This window comes from Pristiophorus japonicus, chromosome 1, assembly GCF_044704955.1.
Source record: "Pristiophorus japonicus isolate sPriJap1 chromosome 1, sPriJap1.hap1, whole genome shotgun sequence".
Lineage (NCBI taxonomy): Eukaryota > Metazoa > Chordata > Chondrichthyes > Pristiophoridae > Pristiophorus > Pristiophorus japonicus.
Genome location: NC_091977.1, coordinates 51296882 through 51317752, shown reverse-complemented (window position 1 = coordinate 51317752; position 20871 = coordinate 51296882). Strand labels below are relative to the sequence as shown.

The window sequence follows — 20871 nt, the reverse complement described above, 5'->3', positions numbered from 1 at the left end:
CCCTGTAGTGACATTCTATTAGATAGGCAAGCTTGTCAAAGAGCATATTAACATCAGGGCATATCAATGGTGAGATTGCATCATAATGTCTGGTAGTTGGTCTGAATAGGAGTGTTGTTCATGGTGCAGCACATGAAACACCTTGTTTCTTTAGACTGTTGTACAACTTGTCGTCCAACATGTTACTGCCCGGTAATGTGGACATTCACTATTAAATTTCAAATATAATGCGTGGAAATTCCGACGTCGCGGGTCCGCTGGAGCTTGACAGATCGTAGCCAGATCGGGAGCGAGGATGACAGATCGGGAGCAAGGACATTTGTACGGGCAAGATTGGGCTATTTACACATATCTTGCCCAGCAAATGTCCTCAAAAATCTTGCGTCTGAAAAAGCAAACGCATAGCCTACTTTTACAGGCGCAAGTGTTTTAAAACACAAAAACAATTGTAAAATAAAATTATAGACACATAGTTTATTGTTAAAAACCCTCCCCATTACGTTAAGTTTATTTTTAACCATAATTAAAACAACTTTTTTAAAAATTGGGAAAATATTTTATTTTTATGAGACATTAACTTTAATTTCAATTAATTTTAAATATGTGTGGTCTGTTTTTTATTTTTTATTATTTTGTGTGATTAGTTTTGTTCTCATTAATAGCACTGAGAACTCGTAGATAAGCGCATCTCAGTGTTATTAATGGGAACCTGATTGGCTGAGCAGTCACACGTGACTGCATCTTCTGTGTCAGAACCCTCTGGGCGGGAGGAGAAGGCCTCCCCATTGGAAATAAGGGCGCCTCCTACACCACCAGGTAAATTCATAAAAAATCTCCAGCGAGGAGGCAATTGTCCGCGGAAAGACCCCCAGAGGAATTTCTGGGCCATGAATTCTAAGATATATCAATAAGAACGTAAGGACATACGAATTAGGAACAGGAGTAGGCCATCTAGTCCCTCGAGCCTGCTCCGCCATTCAACAAGATCATGGCTGATCTGGCCGTGGACTCAGCTCCACTTACCCGCCCGCTCCCCGTAACCCTTAATTCCCTTATTGGTTAAAAATCTATCTATCTGTGACTTGAATACATTCAATGAGCTAGCCTCAACTGCTTCCTTGGGCAGAGAATTCCACAGATTCACAACCCTCTGGGAGATGAAATTCCTTCTCAACTCGGTTTTAAATTGGCTCCCATGTATTTTGAGGTTGTGCTCCCTAGTTCTAGTCTCCCCGACCAGTGGAAACAACCTCTCTGCCTCTATCTTGTCTATTCCTTTCATTATTTTAAATGTTTCTATAAGATCACCCCTCATCCTTCTGAACTCCAACGAGTAAAGACCCAGTCTACTCAATCTATCATCATAAGGTAACCCCCTCATCTCCGGAATCAGCCTCGTGAATCGACTCTGTACCCCCTCCAAAGCTAGTATATCCTTCCTTAAGTAAGGTGACCAAAACTGCACGCAGTACTCCAGGTGCGGCCTCACCAATACCCTATACAGTTGCAGAAGGACCTCCCTGCTTTTGTACTCCATCCCTCTCGCAATGAAGGCCAACATTCCATTCGCCTTCCTGATTTCCTGCTGCACCTGCAAACTAACTTTTTGGGATTCATGCACAAGGACCCCCAGGTCCCTCTGCACCGCAGCATGTTGTAATTTCTCCCCATTCAAATAATATTTCCTTTTACTGTTTTTTTTCCCCAAGGTAGATGACCTCACACTTTCCGACATGTCGGAAAGTGTGACTCTACAATTCAGAAAAAAACAGCCTCCCAGGCAAAATCCACTGAGCGCAGCCAGCCGTTGTGAATTTATCTGTTCCCGATTGATAATGGAAGTGGGAGTTATTTGGAATTCTGTCTCTGTGTCATTATAAAGATATGCAAGAATGTGAAGACTGGAAATGGGCAAAGACACAGAAAATGCTGGGAAGGCACATCAGGTTGATCAGTAAGAGAAAGATAGGGCAACCAACTGGTCTGACCCTTCATCACAATTGAATGCTGCTTCCATTTCTCTATCACTATACCCTGCCGAGATCCGAAATAAAAACAGAAACGGCTGGAAACACTCAGCAGGTCAGGTAGCATCTGTGGAGCGAGAAACAGAGTTAATGTTTCAGGTCGATGATTTTTCGTCAGGAGGTCTGAAGCCTTATATTGAATCTTGATATCATGGTGCTTGTGAACAAAATGGTTCTCATAGAAGGGACACCGGGTATGATCAAATCTCTGCCTGGCCTACTAGCTGTCTGCTGTAGCTAAGCACATTCCCCCCCCTCAAAAAAAATAATTGGTGGTAACTTGTTTGTAGTTGTTGAATGCCATTTTGCTAGTGCAACATAATTAGCTGTGTTTCCCTATACTAAACATTTATAAGAAAGCCACACTTACAAAATAATAAATGCAAGTCACTTGAAAATTAAATGATCATGATAATACAAGCATAAAAAATATAGTCAGTATTGTTTGTGGGAATAACTTCATGAAGCATGGTGCACACTGATGGTCACATATATCGCATGTCCATATTTGTGCATTTGCTGGTTGACTCCTCTACAACACTCGACTAAACAGCTCCAAAGTGTGTGGTGCACTGCTTCACAGTGGATTTCTAGACTTTAATTCATGTGATCACTGGCTAAACATTCCCTGGTCTCTGGATAAATATCACACTTCCTTTGTTTCAGATTATTCATGAAATGGTTCTTTGAACCCATACTGGCCTTTCCTGTCATTAGTTGCCTGTAGAATCATGTAAACACCTGACATGTAAACATGTATAGCTATGGCTTTGATGCTCGTCCTGCTGGTGCACGGAACACTTCAATATTTGCCATGCTATCTTACCGCTCAACTTTCAGTAGAGATCATATATGCTTTTGGTGGATTCTTTTTAGCTGTTTCATGTGTCAGTGATAAACAGTCTGGGTTTGGCAGCTACTTAAAAATCCAGTGAGTAGCACGTTACATCCTCACTTTACCTTGAGCTTTAGGCAGTACAAGGGGGCGAATGCCACATTAGTCTTTTGCTACAGCTATTGATTTCATGGTCCAACTACTCATTGCGACCAAGTATGTTGCCCATAACATAAAAATATCCAAGGCATTTTAGCTTTGTGTCTCCTATTCTGGTCTTTGATCCATTGGGTTAATTCGTGGCATACCTAGATGACCTGGAATTGCATTCTCAATTAAAATAGCTAAATTCGCTGATGACACCAAGCTCCGAGAGACTCCAAAGAGGAGGCCAAGATCTTGTCAAGAAAGTACAGCAGGGTTTGCGCTTGGACTGATCAGTAACAAATGAAGCTGATTGTGGGCAAAAGTCAGATGCTGTATATTGGGGGGGAAAAATAAGATGGCTGGGATAAAACTTTCTAAGGGGTATGTTGGAAGGGAACCAAGGGTGTTACTGGCTCACTGCTCAACATGTCCAGAAAGTGTGAGGCAGCAAAGCAAACTGGATACTGGGTCAAAGGGAAAATACTGCTGATGCTGGAAATCTAAAATATAAACAGGAAGTACTGGAAATACTCAGCAGGTCAGGCAACATTTGTCGAGAGTTAACATTTTGGAATGCACTGCCTGAAAGGGTGGTGGAGTCTGCCTCTATCATGGCTTTCAAAAAGGGAATTGGACAAGTACCTGAAGGAAAATAATTTGCAGGGCTGCAGGGGAAGGGCGGGGGAGTGGGACTAGCTGAATTGCCGGCACGGCCTCGATGGACCAAACGGCCTCCTTCTGTGCTGTAACTATTCTATGATTCTATGATTTCAGGCTGGTGACCTTTCATCAGAACTGGAAAATGTTACAGATGTAACAGGTTTTAAGCAAGTAAAACAGAGGAAGGGGAAGGGGGCGGATAAGGAAAGAACTAAAGCGAATAGTGTGGAAGGTAGGAGAGATTAAATAAACAGCAGAATCATTACCAGCACTTGCTGTTTGAAAAATGTGGGAGCAGTGGTTATGATCTGAAATTGTTGATACTGGGTGATATTGCTAACTCAATCGCTTAAAACCCCAGAAGCCATGCCAATGTACAATGCAATGATCAGGCCACATCAGGACTACTGCATATAGTTGTGGCCACCACAACATAAAGGGGCATTCAGGCCATAGGTACAGTGCAGAAGAAAGCAATAGGGGAAAGAACTATGAGGATTGATGTTTCAGACGGACCTTACGAAGGTCAATAAGAAAGAAAGTAATTAAAAATAATGGGCATAAAATTCCCCTGTCGTGCGCCTCCGTTAGCATCTCCGAGGGGGCGCTAAGGCGGCGCAAAACTGTTTTTACCGGGGGGGGGGCTCTACCTGCTCCCGCGAAGTTAGCATAAGCGCTGACATGGTAGCACCGGGCCGCCGTGCAACCGCCGATGACATCAGTGGCACACATGGCAACCCCTTAACACCCTGTGGCAACCCCTTTCCGCCCCACGGCAGAAATTACCTAGCATCCCGTGAGACTGCTGCGAGTGTGTCAGCACCAGCCTCGCGGGTCGCGAACCGGGCCGACATCCGCTCACAGTGCGGAAGTTAAAGGGGTGGTGCATTGCACTGCGCGCCGCCATTTTATCGTTTTGGCTGACTCACTGGTCGGCCCGTCTTCAGTTTCCGTGACGTGGTCCGGGCCGCCATCGTGCAGCCTGGCACTCCGTTTGGGCTGGGCACAGAAAGTTCCTCCCTGACTCGGTTACCGCACCCAAATAGGCCCTGGGGAATTTCGCCCCCAATATCTTCAAACATAGAAACATAAACATTTACAGCGCAGAAGGAGGCCATTTCAGCCCATCGTGTCCACGCCGGCTGACAAAGAGCCACAAGGCTCTCGGTCAGCAGCCCTGAAGGTTACATATAAACCAATGAACAATGACGGAGAGGTAAAGAGCATCCGGCCCAACCATTCCACTCCCCATAACTGCGATACCCCATTTTACACTCCACCCCTCCCAGAGCCATGCGATTTTCTGGAAGAGGCAAAAAAAAAACAGATAAAAACCCAGGCCAATTGGGGAAACAAAATCTGGGAAAATTCCTCTCCGACCCATCCAGGCGATTGAAACTAGTCCAGGAGATCACTCTAGCCATATTAGATTCCCTGAACTACTTGCCATCGTATTTGTGCCAGCCAACAAGAGGTTATCCAGTCTAATCCCACTTACCAGCTCTAGGTCCGTAACCCTGCAGGTTACTGCACGTCAAGTGCCCATCCAAGCACCTTTTAAATGTGGTGAGGGTTTCTACCTCTACCACCTTTCCAGGCACTGAGTTCCAGACCCTCACAACCCTCTGTGTGAAGAAACTTCCCCTCAAATCCCCTCTAAACCTTCTACCAATCACCTTAAACCTATGCCCCCTCGTAATTGACCTTTCCACCAAGGGAAATAGGCTCTTGCTATCCACTATATCCAGGCCCCTCAAAATTTTATACACCTCAATGAGGTCTCCTCTTAGCCTCCTCTTTTCCAATGAGAACAAACCCAACCTATCCAATCTGTCCTCATAGCTAAGATTCTCTATTCCAGGCAGCATCCTAGTAAATCTCCTCTGCACCCTCTTCAAACATCTCAGGAAAACAGAACAAAAAGGCATAAGTTCAAAGTTGTGCAGGGAAAATTTAGAACAGTTGTCAGAAAGTATTTCTTTATACATTGGGTGATCAACAACTGAAATGGATTATCAGATCGGAAGGATGAGAACAAGATTCGGGCTTCATTTTAGAAGCAGCTGGATCTATAATAGGAAGATGGCAAGGTTTATATTCTGAAAGGTTAGGATCAAATAGGCTGAATTGTCTTGCGATCTTGTAAGGTTGCCTTGTTGCAGTCTGATGCATAACTTTGGTCTATTTTAAGCTAATATCCAACCCACAACCCAATAATATGGGAACAGGAGTTGGCCATTCAGCCCCTCAAGCCTGTTCTGCCATTTAATGAGATCATGGCTGATCTGTATCCTAACTCCATCCACCTGCCTTGGCTCCATAATCCCTTAAAACCCTTGGCTAGCAAAAATCAATCACTCTTAGATTTAAAATTATTATTTGAGCTAGCATTTACTGCTTTTGTAGGAGAGAATTCCACACTTCTATCACCCTTTGCGCGAAGAAATGTTTCCTAACTTCTTTCTTGAATGGCCTGGCTCAAATTTTAAGATTATGTCCCCTTGTCATAGACTACCCAACCAGTGGGGAAAGTTTCTATCTATCTCATCAATTCTTTTCAAAAACCTCAATCAAATCACCCCTTAACTTTTTTTCCAGGAATATGGGCCCAAGTTTTCACATGATTTGCGCCTGATTTTTAGGAGCAACTGGTGGAGAACGGACTATCTTAGAAATCGCAATTCTCCACATTTTTTTTTCTGCAGTTCTAGTCAGGTAGAACAGTTCTACTTTGGAACAGAATTTTTTCTTCAAAAGGGGGCGTGTCCGGCCACTGACGCCTGATTTGAAAGTTTCGACAGTGAAAACGTACTCCAAACTAAAGTAGAATGGAGCAAGTGAAGATTTTTGTAGAACTGAAAAAACCTGTTCTACACATTAAAAAATCAGGCGCAGGTTACAAATTAAGCGTCCAGAACGAGGTGGGGGGGAGGGGGGGGGGAAGGGAAGTCATTAAATTCTATAATAAATCCTTATTTATACTTATACAAATAAATCCAACCTGAATAAACATTTATAAGCAAAGAAAAGATTAAATAAACCATCTTCCTACCTGTGTGAAAGTGCTTCAGGCAGGCCTTTCGGGACCGAAGGCTGAACGGGCCGGCCCGAGACTTCGGGCAGGGCCCGTCCCCAGCACCAGATTTACAGGTAGGTGGCGTTGGGTTGGGTCGGGTCGGGGAGGTTCAGTTCAGTTCGGGTCGGGGGTGGGGGGGGAGGGAGAGAGAGAGAGGGAGGGGGGGAGGGAGAGAGAGAGAGGAAGGGGGGGGAGGGAGAGAGAGAGAGGGAGGGGTGGAGGGAGAGAGAGAGAGGGGGGGAGGGAGAGAGAGAGAGGGAGGGGGGGGAGGTCAGGTCGGATCCAGTCCGGGAGCATGAGTCGGGTCGGGTCCAGTGGGGGGGATTGGGTCGGGTCGGGGGGCGGGAGCGCGGGTCGGGTTGGGTCCAGTCGGGGAGGCGGGGAGCGGGAACAGGAGCGCGGGTCGGGTCGGGTCAGTCGGGGGGGGGGGGGGGAGCGGGTGTCGAGTCTGGTCCGGAGGCGGGGGGGGGGGGGGGTGGGGAGCGGGTGTCAGGTCTGGTCCAGAGGCAGGGGGGAGCGGGTGTCAGGTCTGGTCCAGAGGCAGGGGGGAGCGGGTGTCGGGTCTGGTCGGGGGGGGGGAGCAGGAGCTGGCCGTGGGAGGAGCCTTATTCACGCAGCCCCAGTGAGGCCATTCAGCCAGGGCTAGGGGCTGCGTGCTTCGGGCCCCTCCCACACAGTTCGGTGCCTGGAGCTACTGCACTTGCGTGCCCACTGTAGCGCGCATGTGCAGAGGTCTCGTCACTGTTTTCAGCGCAGGGACCTGGCTCCGCCCCCCCACAGCTCGTGCTGCGCTGCGCTGCGCCGAGGGCCAGAGGACCTGCAGGTAGGTGGAGAATACCGAGGATTTTTTTAGGCGCACTTTGTGGCGCGAAAAACGGGCGTCCAGGTCGGGACTGTGCCGTTCAAGGCGCGTGTGGAAACTTGGGCCCTATAGACCTAGTTTATGTAATCTCTCTTCATAATCTAACCCTTGGAGCTCTGGTAACATTCTAGTGAATCTGCACTATTCCTTCCAAAGCCAATATATCCTTTCTAAGGTGCTGTGCCCAGAACTATACAAGCTGCAGCAAAACTTACTCCCATTGTTATTCTAGCCCTCTATTTATAAATGCTAACATTCTATTAGCCTTTTTGATTATTTTTTGTAACTGACGACTACATTTTAGTGATATAAATCTATTTGGACCTCCACTGTTCCGAGCTTTTCGCCATTTAAAAAAATATTCAGACCTATCCCTTTTTGGTCCAAAGTGGATGACCTCACACTTACCTGTGTTGAACACCATCTGCCGCAGTTTTGCCCGATCACTTAATGGGCCTGATTTCGGCAGGTTTGTGACCGGGTTTTCGCCGCGATTTGACCTTCCGTGGCAAAAACCCGGTCGCAAAGCCCGGGCGGGATCTTCGGGTACCTGTTTGCAGCAACGCTTTCAAATACCCACCCGGGAGAGGTGCAGCGACGTGCAACGACGCGGATTGCATTTGCGTCCAAGTTTCGGCTCTCCCCACCCAGAATTGCGAGAGGTCAAACATGTCGTGCAGCCCTGCCAGCAGCGGTAAGTATGAAAACCTGCAAAAAAGGTAAGTTTTAAAGTTTTTATTTTAAAAACATTTTTCAGCGATTCGATAGATAAGGGTCTTGTAAATGTTTATGGAATGTTTTTTGGAATTTTTCTTTTTGTTTTTTCCCCCTCACAAGGCCTCTCTCGCAGCGCTCCCAGCCCCGGTCTAAAGTTGCCGAAATTCGCGGTTTGCGCCGCGAATGCTTGTGCAACACCTCCCTTACCGAAAGGCTGAAAGTTCGGGCTAAAAACGGAAAACAGTGAAACAGTATATTTCATGTATCGCTACCATTTTCGCCGAAAGCCAAAAATCTGGCCCCATCTATCAATGTCTCTTTGTAATTTTATGCTTCCGTCTGCACTACTTTCTATGCCACCAATCTTTGTGTAATCGGCCAACTCGGATATATGGCTCTCTATTGTGTAATCTAAGTTATTAATAAATATAGTGAATGGTTGAGGTCCCAGCATAGATCCTTGTGGTACACCACTTCTTTCTAATTCGAGTACATACTCATTATCATTTCTCTGTCTTCTACCGCCTAACCAATCTCTTAACCACATCAGTAATTTGCCTTCAATTCCATGAGCTACATCAATAGGCATTCTCCTGTCTACTACTTTAGTTACTTCCTCAAAAAATGCTATTAAGTTCGTTAGACACGACTTACCCTTTACAAATCCATGTTCTCTCTAATCAGCTCAAATTTCTCTAAGTGCTCAGTCACTCCGTCCTTCATTATAGATTCCAATAACATCCCCACAACAGATCTTAGAGTAACAGGTCTATAATTTCCTGGTTTCTCTCTCTCACCTTTCTTAAATAATGAAGTTACATTTGCAATTTTCCAATCTAAAGGGACAATTCCTGAATCGAGAGAGCTTTGGAAGATTATGGCTAAAGCAGCTGCAATTTCCTCACTCACTTCCTTTAAAATACTGGGGTGCACACCATCAGGTCCTGGCGATTAGCTAGTCTTTAGTGCCATTATTTTTCTAATACTGTTTTCTTGCTTACGTTAACTTTAGTGAGTTCCAGTCCTTGATTCATTATTAGTTTCCCTGGAATGCCCGGTATATTATCCTCTTCCAGTGGATATAGTGGTGTTCCCCAGGGGTCGGTACAGGTATAGCGCCCCAAATCCGGAATCCTCGGGACCGCGGCCGTTCCGCATTTTGCGTTTTGCTGGATTTTGGAACGTCTAGGTTCAGATGTTTCCGGATTTTGGATCATCAGCAGGGGGGTGTTCACCAGGCGATGAGGTCGTCGGGGGTGGTGTTCGCCGGGCAATGAGGTCATTGGCCGGAGCCCTGCCGCCGGAGAAGTGTTGGGGCGGGCCCCGCTGCCGGAGAAGTGTTCGGGCGGGCCCCGCTGCCGGAGAAGTGTTCGGGCGGGCCCCGCTGCCGGAGAAGTGTTGGGGCGGGCCCCGCTGCCGGAGAAGTGTTCGGGCAGGGCCCCGCTGCCGGAGAAGTGTTCGGGCAGGGCCCCGCTGCCGGAGAAGTGTTCGGGCGGGCCCCGCTGCCGAAGAAGTGTTCGGGCAGGGCCCCGCTGCCGGAGAAGTGTTCGGGCAGGGCCCCGCTGCCGGAGAAGTGTTCGGGCGGGCCCCGCTGCCGGAGAAGTGTTCGGGCAGGGCCCCGCTGCCGGAGAAGTGTTCGGGCTGGCCCCGCTGCCGGAGAAGTGTTCGGGCAGGGCCCTGCTGCCGGAGAAGTGTTCGGCCAGGGCCCCGCTGCCGGAGAAGTGTTCGGGCGGGCCCCGCTGCCGGAGAAGTGTTGGGGCGGGCCCCGCTGCCGGAGAAGTGTTCGGGCGGGCCCCGCTGCCGGAGAAGTGTTCGGGCAGGGCCCCGCTGCCGGAGAAGTGTTCGGGCAGGGCCCCGCTGCCGGAGAAGTGTTCGGGCAGGGCCCCGCTGCCGGAGAAGTGTTCAGGCAGGGCCCCGCTGCCGGAGAAGTGTTCGGGCGGGCCCCGCTGCCGAAGAAGTGTTCGGGCAGGGCCCCGCTGCCGGAGAAGTGTTCGGGCGGGCCCCGCTGCCGGAGAAGTGTTCGGGCAGGGTCCCGCTGCCGGAGAAGTGTTCGGGTGGGCCCCGCTGCCGAAGAAGTGTTCGGGCGGGCCCCGCTGCCGGAGAAGTGTTCGGGTGGGCCCCGCTGCCGGAGAAGTGTTCGGGCAGGGCCCCGCTGCCGGAGAAGTGTTCGGGCGGGTCCCGCTGCCGGAGAAGTGTTCGGGCAGGGCCCCGCTGCCGGAGAAGTGTTCGGGCAGGGCCCCGCTGCCGGAGAAGTGTTCGGGCAGGGCCCCGCTGCCGGAGAAGTGTTCGGGCAGGGCCCCGCTGCCGGAGAAGTGTTCGGGCGGGCCCCGCTGCCGGAGAAGTGTTCGGGCGGGCCCCGCTGCCGGAGAAGTGTTCGGGCGGGCCCCGCTGCCGGAGAAGTGTTCGGGTGGGCCCCGCTGCCGGAGAAGTGTTCGGGCAGGGCCCCGCTGCCGGAGAAGTGTTCGGGCGGGTCCCGCTGCCGGAGAAGTGTTCGGGCAGGGCCCCGCTGCCGGAGAAGTATTCGGGCAGGGCCCCGCTGCCGGAGAAGTGTTCGGGCAGGGCCCCGCTGCCGGAGAAGTGTTCGGGCAGGGCCCCGCTGCCGGAGAAGTGTTCGGGCGGGCCCCGCTGCCGGAGAAGTGTTCGGGCGGGCCCCGCTGCCGGAGAAGTGTTGGGGCGGGCCCCGTTGCCGGAGAAGTGTTCGGGCAGGGCCCTGCTGCCGGAGAAGTGTTCGGGCGGGCCCCGCTGCCGGAGAAGTGTTGGGGCGGGCCCTGCTGCCGGAGAAGTGTTGGGGCGGGCCCCGCTGCCGGAGAAGTGTTCGGGCAGGGCCCCGCTGCCGGAGAAGTGTTCGGGCAGGGCCCCGCTGCCGGAGAAGTGTTCGGGCAGGGCCCCGCTGCCGGAGAAGTGTTCGGGCAGGGTCCCGCTGCCGGAGAAGTGTTCGGGCAGGGCCCCGCTGCCGGAGAAGTGTTCGGGCAGGGCCCCGCTGCCGGAGAAGTGTTCGGGCAGGGCCCCGCTGCCGGAGAAGTGTTCGGGCAGGGCCCCGCTGCCGGAGAAGTGTTCGGGCAGGGCCCCGCTGCCGGAGAAGTGTTCGGGCAGGGCCCCGCTGCCGGAGAAGTGTTCGGGCAGGGCCCTGCTGCCGGAGAAGTGTTCGGGCGGGCCCCGCTGCCGGAGAAGTGTTGGGGCGGGCCCCGCTGCCGGAGAAGTGTTCGGGCAGGGCCCCGCTGCCGGAGAAGTGTTCGGGCAGGGCCCCGCTGCCGGAGAAGTGTTCGGGCAGGGCCCCGCTGCCGGAGAAGTGTTCGGGCAGGGCCCTGCTGCCGGAGAAGTGTTGGGGCGGGCCCCGCTGCCGGAGAAGTGTTCGGGCAGGGCCCTGCTGCCGGAGAAGTGTTCGGGCAGGGCCCCGCTGCCGGAGAAGTGTTGGGGCAGGGCCCCGCTGCCGGAGAAGTGTTGGGGCGGGCCCCGCTGCCGGAGAAGTGTTGGGGCGGGCCCAGCTGCCGGAGAAGTGTTCGGGCGGGCCCCGCTGCCGGAGAAGTATTCGGGCGGGTCCCGCTGCCGGAGAAGTGTTCGGGCAGGGCCCCGCTGCCGGAGAAGTGTTCGGGCAGGGACCCGCTGCCGGAGAAGTGTTGGGGCGGGCCCCGCTGCCGGGCAAGAGTTCGTGCGGGCCCCGCCACCCAGCCGCCGAGGAGGTGTTTGGGCGGGGCCCAGCCGCCGAGGAGGTGTTCGGGTGGGGCCCAGCCGCCGAGGAGGTGTTCGGGTGGGGCCCAGCCGCCGAGGAGGTGTTCGGGTAGGGCCCAGCCGCCGAGGAGGTGTTTGGGCGGGGCCCAGCCGCCGAGGAGGTGTTCAGGTAGGGCCCAGCCGCCGAGGAGGTGTTTGGGCGGGGCCCAGCCGCCGAGGAGGTGTTCAGGTAGGGCCCAGCCGCCGAGGAGGTGTTCGGGTGGGGCCCAGCCACCGAGGAGGTGTTCAGGTAGGGCCCAGCCGCCGAGGAGGTGTTCGGGTGGGGCCCAGCCGCCGAGGAGGTGTTCGGGTGGGGCCCAGCCGCCGAGGAGGTGTTCGGGTAGGGCCCAGCCGCCGAGGAGGTGTTCGGGTAGGGCCCGCCGCCGAAGAGCTGGTCGGGCGGCCCCATCACGGAGGAGGTGTTCGGGCGGGCCTGCGAGGATGCCTCGAGGTAAGGGCAGTAGCGGCGAGGCGAGGCCCGAGGTCGGGCGGCGGCGAGGCTAGGGAAGGTGAGGCAAGGCCTGAGGTTGGGCAGCGGCATGACCTCGAAGTCAGCAGGGTCAGCGGGTCCAGATTCCAGAACATATTACGGATTCTGGACGACCCTGCCACCAATATGTCTGGAGTCTGGATTCCGGAACATTCCGGATTCCGGAACTCCAGATTTTGGACGCTCAACCTGTACTAGGACCACTGCTTTTCTTAATGACTTGGATGTGGGTGTACAGGGTGTTCAATTTCAAAATTTGCAGATGACACAAAACTTGGAAGTATAGTGATGAGGACAGTGATAGACTTCAGAAGGACATAGACAGGCTGATGGAATGGGCGGACACGTGGTGGATGAAATTTAACCGAGAAAAATGCAAAGTGATATATTTTGGTAGAAAGAATGAGGAGAGGAAATATAAACTAAAGGGTACAATTCTAAAGGGGGTGCATGAACAGAGAGACCTGAGGGTATATGTGGACAAATCATTGAAAATGGCAGGGCAAGTTGAGAAAGCAGTTAAAAACGCTTATCGGACCCTGGGCTTCATGAATAGAGGCATAGAGTACAAAAGCGTGGAAATTATAATGAACCTGTATAAAACACTGGTTCGGCCTCAACTGGAGTACGGTGTCCAATTCTGGGGACGGCACTTTAGGAAGGATGTGAAGGCCTTAGAGAGGGTGCAGAAAAGATTTACGAGAATGAATCCAGGGATGAGGGACTTCAGTTATCTGGATAGACTGGAGAAGCTGGGGTTGTTCTCCTTAGAGCAGATAAGGTTGAGAGCAGGTTTGATAGAGGTGTTCAAAGTCATGAGGGGTCTGGACAGAGTAGCTAGAGAGAAACTGTTCTCATTGGCAGAAGGGTCGAGAACCAGAGGACATAGATGTAAGGTGATTGGCAAAAGAATCAAAGGCGACATAAGAAAAAAACTTTTTACGCAGCGAGTGGTTAGGATCTGGAATTCACTGCCTGAAAGGGTGGTGGAGGCAGACTCAATCGTGGCTTTCAAAAGGGAGTTGGATAAGTACCTGAAGGAAAAAAAAAAATGAGGGCTACAGGGAAAAGGCGGGGGAGTTGGGACTAGCTGAATTGCTCTTGCAGAGAGCCGGCATGTGTTTGACGGGCCGAATGGCTTTCTTCCGTGCTGTAATCATTCTGATTCTATGATTCTATGATTCCTCTACTGTGAAGACTGACACAAATTCAACAATTCCTTACTTTCATTTGTAATATTACCCACATCTATTTTTAAAGGGTTCACATTATCCCTGACAAACCTTTTTCTTCCAATATAATTGTAAAAACCTTTTGCATTAATCTTGATATCCTTGAAAGTTTATTTTCGTATTCCTGTTTGTCTTCCTTTGATGTTCATTATATTTCTCCCAATCCCCTGCTTCCACATTATTGTTTGCACCTTTGTATGCTCGTCCCTTTATTTTTATGTATACCTTCACCTCGTTTCATCATAGAATCATAGAAATTTACAGCACGGAAGGAGGCCATTCGGCCCATCGTGTCCATGCCAGCCGACAAGGAGCTATCCAGTGTAATCCCACTTTCCAGCTCTTGTCCATTGCCTTGTAGGTTACGGCATTTCAAGTACATAATCCAAGTACTTTTTAAATGTAGTGAGGGTTTCTGCCTCTACCACCCTCTGGGTGAAAAAGTTCCCCTCAAATCCCCTCTAAACCTTCTACCAGTTACTTTAAATCTATGCCCCCTAGTTGTTGACCCTTCTGCTAAGGAAAATAGGTCCTTCCTATCCATTTTAGCTAGGCTCCTCATAATTTTATACACCTCAATAAGGTCTCCCCTCAGCCTCCACTTCCCTCCCAGTCCCCATAACCCTTCACTCCCTTATCGTTCAAAAATTTGTCTATCTTCACCTTAAATATATTCAATGACCCAGCCTCCACAGCTCTTTGGGGCAATGCATTCCAAAAGATTTACAATCCTCTGAGAGAAGAAATTTCTCCTCATAAATGGGTGACTCCTTATTCTTAAACTATGCCCCCAAGTCCAAGTGGAAACATCTTCTCTGCATCTACCCTGTCGAGCCCCCTCAGTATCTAATACATTTCAATAAGATCCCCTCTCATTCTTCTAAACTCCAATGAGTATAGGCCCAATCTGTTCCAACTTTCTTCAGTGGGAAAATTATTGGAAAAAAATCCTGAAAGACAGGATAAATCTGTATTTGGAAAGGCAAGGATTAATTAGGGACAGTAGCACGGATTTGTTAAGGGAAGATCGTGTTTGACTAAGCTGATTGAATTTTTTGAGGAGATAACCAAGAGGGTCGATGAGGGTAGTGCGTACGATGTAGTATATATGGACTTTAGCAAGGCTTTTGATAAGGTCCCACATGGTAGAGTGTTAAAGCCGATGGGATACAGGGCAAAGTGGCAGGTTGGATCCAAAATTGGCTTGGAGGTAGGAAGCAAAGGGTAATGATTGATGGATGTTTTTTTGACTGGAAGGATGTTTCCAGTGGGGTTCTGCAGGGTTCAGTACTGGGTCTCTTGCTTTTTGTGGTATATATCAACGATTTAGATTTGAATATAGGGAGTATGATTAAGAAGTTTGCAAATAACACTAAAATTGACTGTGTGGTTGATAATGAAGAGGAAAGTCATCGGCTGCAGGAGGATATCAATCTACTGGTCAGGTGAGCAGAGCAGTGGCAAATGGAATTTAATTCAGAGAAGTGTGAGGTGATGCTAAAGCCACTTAATAGTGTAGATGAACAACGGGACCTTGGAGTGCTTGTCCACAGATCCCTGAAAGTAGCAGGCCAGGTGGATAAGGTCGGGATAAATGGGTCCTTTTCGGGTTGGAAATCGGTGGTTAGTGGTGTGCCACAGAGATCGGTGCTGGGACCACAACTGTTTACAATATACATAGATGACCTGGAAGAGGGGACGGAGTGTAGTGTAACAAAATTTGCAGATGACACAAAGATTAGTGGGAAAGTGGGTTGTGTAGAGGACACAGAGAGGCTGCAAAGAGATTTAGTTAGGTTAAGCGAATGGGCTAAGGTTTGGCAGATGGAATACAATATCGGAAAATGTGAGGTCATCCACCTTGGAAAAAAAAACAGTAAAAGGGAATATTATTTGAATGGGGAGAAAGTACAACATGCTGCGGTGCAGAGGGACCTGGGGATCCCAAAAAGTTAGTTTGCAGGTGCAGCAGGTAATCAGGAAGGCGAATGGAATGTTGGCCTTCATTGCGAGAGGGATGGAGTACAAAAGCAGGGAGGTCCTGCTGCAACTGTACAGGGTATTGACGAGGCCGCACCTGGAGTACTGCGTGCAGTTTTGGTCACCTCACTTAAGGAAGGATATACTAGCTTTGGAGTGGGTACAGAGACGATTCACTAGGCTGATTCCGGAGATGAGGGGGTTACCTTATGATGATATTGAGTAGACTGAGTCTTTACTCATTGGAGTTCAGAAGGATGAGGGGTGATCTTATAGAAACATTTAAAATAATGAAAGGAATAGACAAGATAGAGGCAGAGAGGTTGTTTCCACTGGTCCGGGAGACTAGAACTAGGGGGCACAGCCTCAAAATACGGGGGAGCCAATTTAAAACCGAGTTGAGAAGGAATTTCTTCTCCCAGAGGGTTGTGAATCTGTGGAATTCTCTGCCCAGGGAAGCAGTTGAGGCTAGCTCATTGAATGTATTCAAGCCACAGATAGATAGATTTTTAACCAATAAGGGAATTAAGGGTTATGGGGAGCAGGCGGGTAAGTGGAGCTGAGTCCACGGCCAGATCAGCCATGATCTTGTTGAATGGCGGAGCAGGCTCGAGGGGCTAGATGGCCTACTCCCGTTCCTAATTCTTATGTTCTTATGTTCTTATAAGGTGGTTAAGAAGGCATGCCTTTATTGGCCGAGGCATAGAATATAAGAGCAGGAGGTTATGCTTAAATTGTATAATACTTTGGTTAGGCCACAACTGGAGTGCAGTTCTGATCGCCGTATTGTAGGAAGGACGTGATTGCACTAGAGTGGGTGCAGAGGAAATTTACTAGGATGCTGCCTGGAATGGGGAATCTTAGTTATGAGGACAGATTGGATAGGCTGGGTTTGTTCTCATTGGAACAGAGAAGGTTGAGAGGAGACTTCATTGAGGTGTACAAAATATTGAGGGGCCTAGACATAGTGGATAGTAAGGGCCTATTTCCATGGAGGGGTCTATAACGAGGGGGCATAATTTTAAGGTGGTTGGTGGAAGGTTTAGAGGGGATTTGAGGGAGGGCTTCTTTACGCAGAGGGTTGTGGAGATCTGGAACTCGTTGCCTGGAAGAGTGGTGGATGCAGAAACTCTCACCACTTTTAAGAGATGGTTGGATGGATACTTAAAGTGCAGTAACCTGCAGGGTTACGGACCTAGAGCTGGTAATTGGGATTAGACTGGATGACCTTTTGTTGGACGGCGCAGATATAATGCTAAGTACTGCAGGGAATAGAATACAGCCAGGGTGTTCTCCTGGACTAGTTTCGATTGCCTGGATGGGTCGGAGAGGAATTTTCCCAGATTTTTCCTCCCTAAATTGGCCTGGAATTTTATCTGGTTTTTGCCTCTCCCAGGAGATCCCACGGTTGGGGTGGAGTGTAGAATGTTTCAGTATAAGGGGTGTCGCAGTTGTGTGAGGCGGACTGGTTGGGCTGGGTGCTCTTTGCCTTTCCGTCATTGTTCATAGGTTTATATGTAACCTTTAGGGCTGCTGACCAAGGGCCGTGCAGCTCTTTGTCGGCCGGCGCGGACACGATGGGCCAAAATGGCCTTCTTCTGCGCTGTAAATTTCTACGTTTTTATAAGTCAACCCCTCCATCTCAGGAATCAACCTGATGATCCCTCTCTGAGCTGCCTCCAATGCAAGTATATTTCACCGTAAATAAGAAGACCAAAACTGTACGCAGTACTCTAGGTGTGGTCTCACCAATACCCTGTACAGTTGTAGAAGGAGCTTTTATACTCCATCCTCCTTGCAATAAAGGCCAACATTCCATTTGCCTTCCTGATTACTTGCTGTACCTGAATACTAACTTTTTGTGTTTCATGCACAATGACCCCCCAGATCCCTCTGTACTGCAACATTTTGTAATCTCACTCCATTTAAATAATAATTTACTTTTTTATTTTTCCTGCCAAATTGGATAACCTCACACTTTCCCACATTATACTCCATCTGCCAAATGTTTTCCTACTCACTTAGCCTGTCAATATCCACTTCTTTGTGTCCTCCTCACAACTTGCTTTCCTAACCTCTTTGTATCATCAGCAAACTTGGCTGCATTACACTCGGTCCCTTCATCCAAGTCATGAATATAGATTGTAAATAGTTGAGGCCCCAGCACCGATCCCTGTGGCACCCCACCAGTTACCATTTGCCAACCAGAAAATGACCCATTTATCCTGGCTCTCTGTTTTCTGTTAGTTAGCCAATCCTCTATCCGTGCTAATATATTACCCACAACCCCGTGAGCTCTTATCTTGCAGAATAACTTTTATGTGGCACCTTATCGAATGCCTTCTGGAAATCCAAATACACCACATCCACTGGTTGCCTGCTCGTTACATCCTCAAATAACTCCGGCAAATTTATCAAACATGATTTCCCTTTCATAAAACCATGCTGACTCTGTTTGACTGTATTATGCTTTTCCAAATGTCCTGCTACTGCTTCGTTCATAATGGACTCCAGCATTTTCCCAATGACAGATGTTAGGCTAACTGGTCTATAGTTTCCTGCTTTCTGTCTCCCTCCTTTTTTAAATAGGGGTGTTACATTTGTGGTTTTCCAATCCGATGGGACCTCTTCAGAATCCAGGGAATTTTGGTAGATTGCAACGAATATATCCATTATCTCTGCAGCCACTTCTTTTAAGACCCTAGGATGCAGGCCACCAATTCAGGGGGGTACTTTTTCTTTAGTGATAGTGATTGTATTAAGTTCCTCCCTCCCTATAGCCCCTTGATAATCAATTATTGGGATGATTTTAGTGTCTTCTACCATGAAGATTGGTGCAAAATATTTGTTCAAAGTATCTGCCATTTCCCTGTTCCCCATTATTAATTCCCCAGTCTCATCCTCTAAGGGCCCAACGTTTACTTTAGCTACTCTCTTCCTTTTTATATACCTGTAGAAGCTCTTACTATCTATTTTTATATTTCTTGCTAGTTTACTCTCATAATCCATCTTCTCTATTTTTTTTTAGTTGTCCTTTGCTGATTTAAAAAAAAATCCTAATCTTCTGGCCTCCCAACATTGTATGCCATTGTTTTTAAGTTGATACCATCCTTTACTTCCTTAGTTAGCCACGGATGATTCTCCCTTCTCTTAAAGTCTTTCCTTCTCACTGGGATATGTTTCTGTTGAGAGTTATAAAATATCTCCTTAAATGTCTGCCACTGCTCACCAACCGTCTTACACGTTTGTGTTACGGGCTCTGGGTCCCTGGTAGAAATGAATTACTGTTCATATAATATCTAGCCTTGTGCAGTACTGAAGAAGCACTGTCTCTCAGATCAGACATTAAACCAGGTCTTCCCTCTCAAGTAGACATAAGAGATCTCCTGGAACTATTTGAAGAAGAACAAGGGAGTTCTCCCAGTGTCAGCCACAATTTGTCCCTTAACCAACACCACTAAAGACTTTCCACTTCACATCACCCATCTAAGGCCCATCTATCGCCCAAAATGGACCTCTATCACCCATTTTGAGGAAAAAGTGGAACCTAGGCCCAAAACATCGCTGGAAAAACAGGTGCCATAAGTTTCGGCTCACATCGCCGAAATGATTGCCCACACAGGCCCATCCCAAGTTTCGGCACCTAGCATGCACTTCACTGGGCTGATGCAAGGCCCAAAAGATCGCTGAGAAATAGTTGCTTTTACTGGGCTTAATAGAAGGAAATGAGCACTACGGACGCCATTTTGAAGATTGGAGGAAGGGTGGAGGCAACAGAAAAGAAGGAGCTAAATAGTTGTGTTATTTAGAGAGTTATTTAAAGATAATTCTACTCAGAATATTAGATCAGGGTATATATAATATATTAGGTATTGTATAGTTATTTTGAAAATTGCTTTTATATAGTGAAATTATTTACTGATATTGTTGGGGCCTATTAGACTGACTGGTATACAACGTAGAGAGTACAGTGATAGAAACATAGGGCTAGACTTTCCACTTCACATCGCCCATCTATGGCCCATCTATCGCCCAAAACGGACCTCTATCACCCATTTTGAGCAAAAAGTGGAAACTAGGCCCAATACATCGCCGGAAAAACAGGTGCCTAAGTTTCCACTTTGATCGTCGAGATGATCACCCACACAAGGCCCATCCCAAGTTTCGGCACCTAGCATGCATTTTGATGGGCCGATGCAAGGCCCAAAAGAGTGCTGAGAAATAGTTGCTTTTACTGGGCTTAAGAGAAGGAAATGGGCACTACGGACGCATTTGTGAACTTTGGAGGAAGGGTGGAGGATTAGTTATTTAGAGAGTTAATTTAAAGGTAATTGTACTCAGAATATTGGATCAGGGAATTTAAAGAGGTATTATCTATTTATTTTTGGTAAATAGGTTTTATATATTGAAATTATTTTGTAAATAGCTTTTACATAGTGAAGTTTTTTACTGATATTGTTGGGGCCTATCAAACTGACTGGTATACAGCGTAGAGAGTGCAGAGTAACAGTGATTATCGAGTATAGACTAGAGAGATTATGAAAATTCGTGATATGGGGCCTATGCTTTCCCTGCCATTAATTGCAACTGCTCACACACTGGTTACTGAAAGGATCAATCGAAGAGGTGGCAGAGTAATGCGTAGACGGAGACGAAGTCAGAGGAAGTACTTGGACAAGCACAGCCAACGAAGGTACTTGGAAAAGCAATCTTACCTGAACTTGTCTGAAATCGCTTGTCTTAGGAGGCTGAGATTCCGGAAGGAGGTCATCGATGAGATATGTCAACTTGTCAAGGGTGATCTGCAGCCTTCCAGCACCATCAGAGCCGCACTGTCCATTGAGGAGAAGGTTACTGCTGCCCTAGTCTTCTGCGCATTTGGATCTTTTCAGGCTTCATCTGGCGACATCTGCCATATCTCTCAGCACGCTGCATTCAACAGGTGACTGAAGCCCTTTATGCTCGCAGGATGGACTTCATAAGCTTCCCAATGACCAGGGAGGCACAGACCGAGAGGGCTTTGGATTTCGACAGGATTTCACAGTTCCCCAAGGTACAAGGAGCAATAGACTGCACGCACGTGGCCCTAAAAGCACCCTTAAAGAATGCGGAGGTGTTTCATAACAGAAAGGGGTTC

At 48.9% G+C, this 20871-nt stretch overlaps 1 protein-coding gene across 1 annotated transcript in view; it reads left to right on the top strand.

Moving 5' to 3' along the window:
* The window catches only part of LOC139263520 (cardiomyopathy-associated protein 5-like), a 120181-nt gene that overhangs the window by 543 nt on the left and 98767 nt on the right, over positions 1-20871 (top strand). The window lies entirely within an intron of this gene.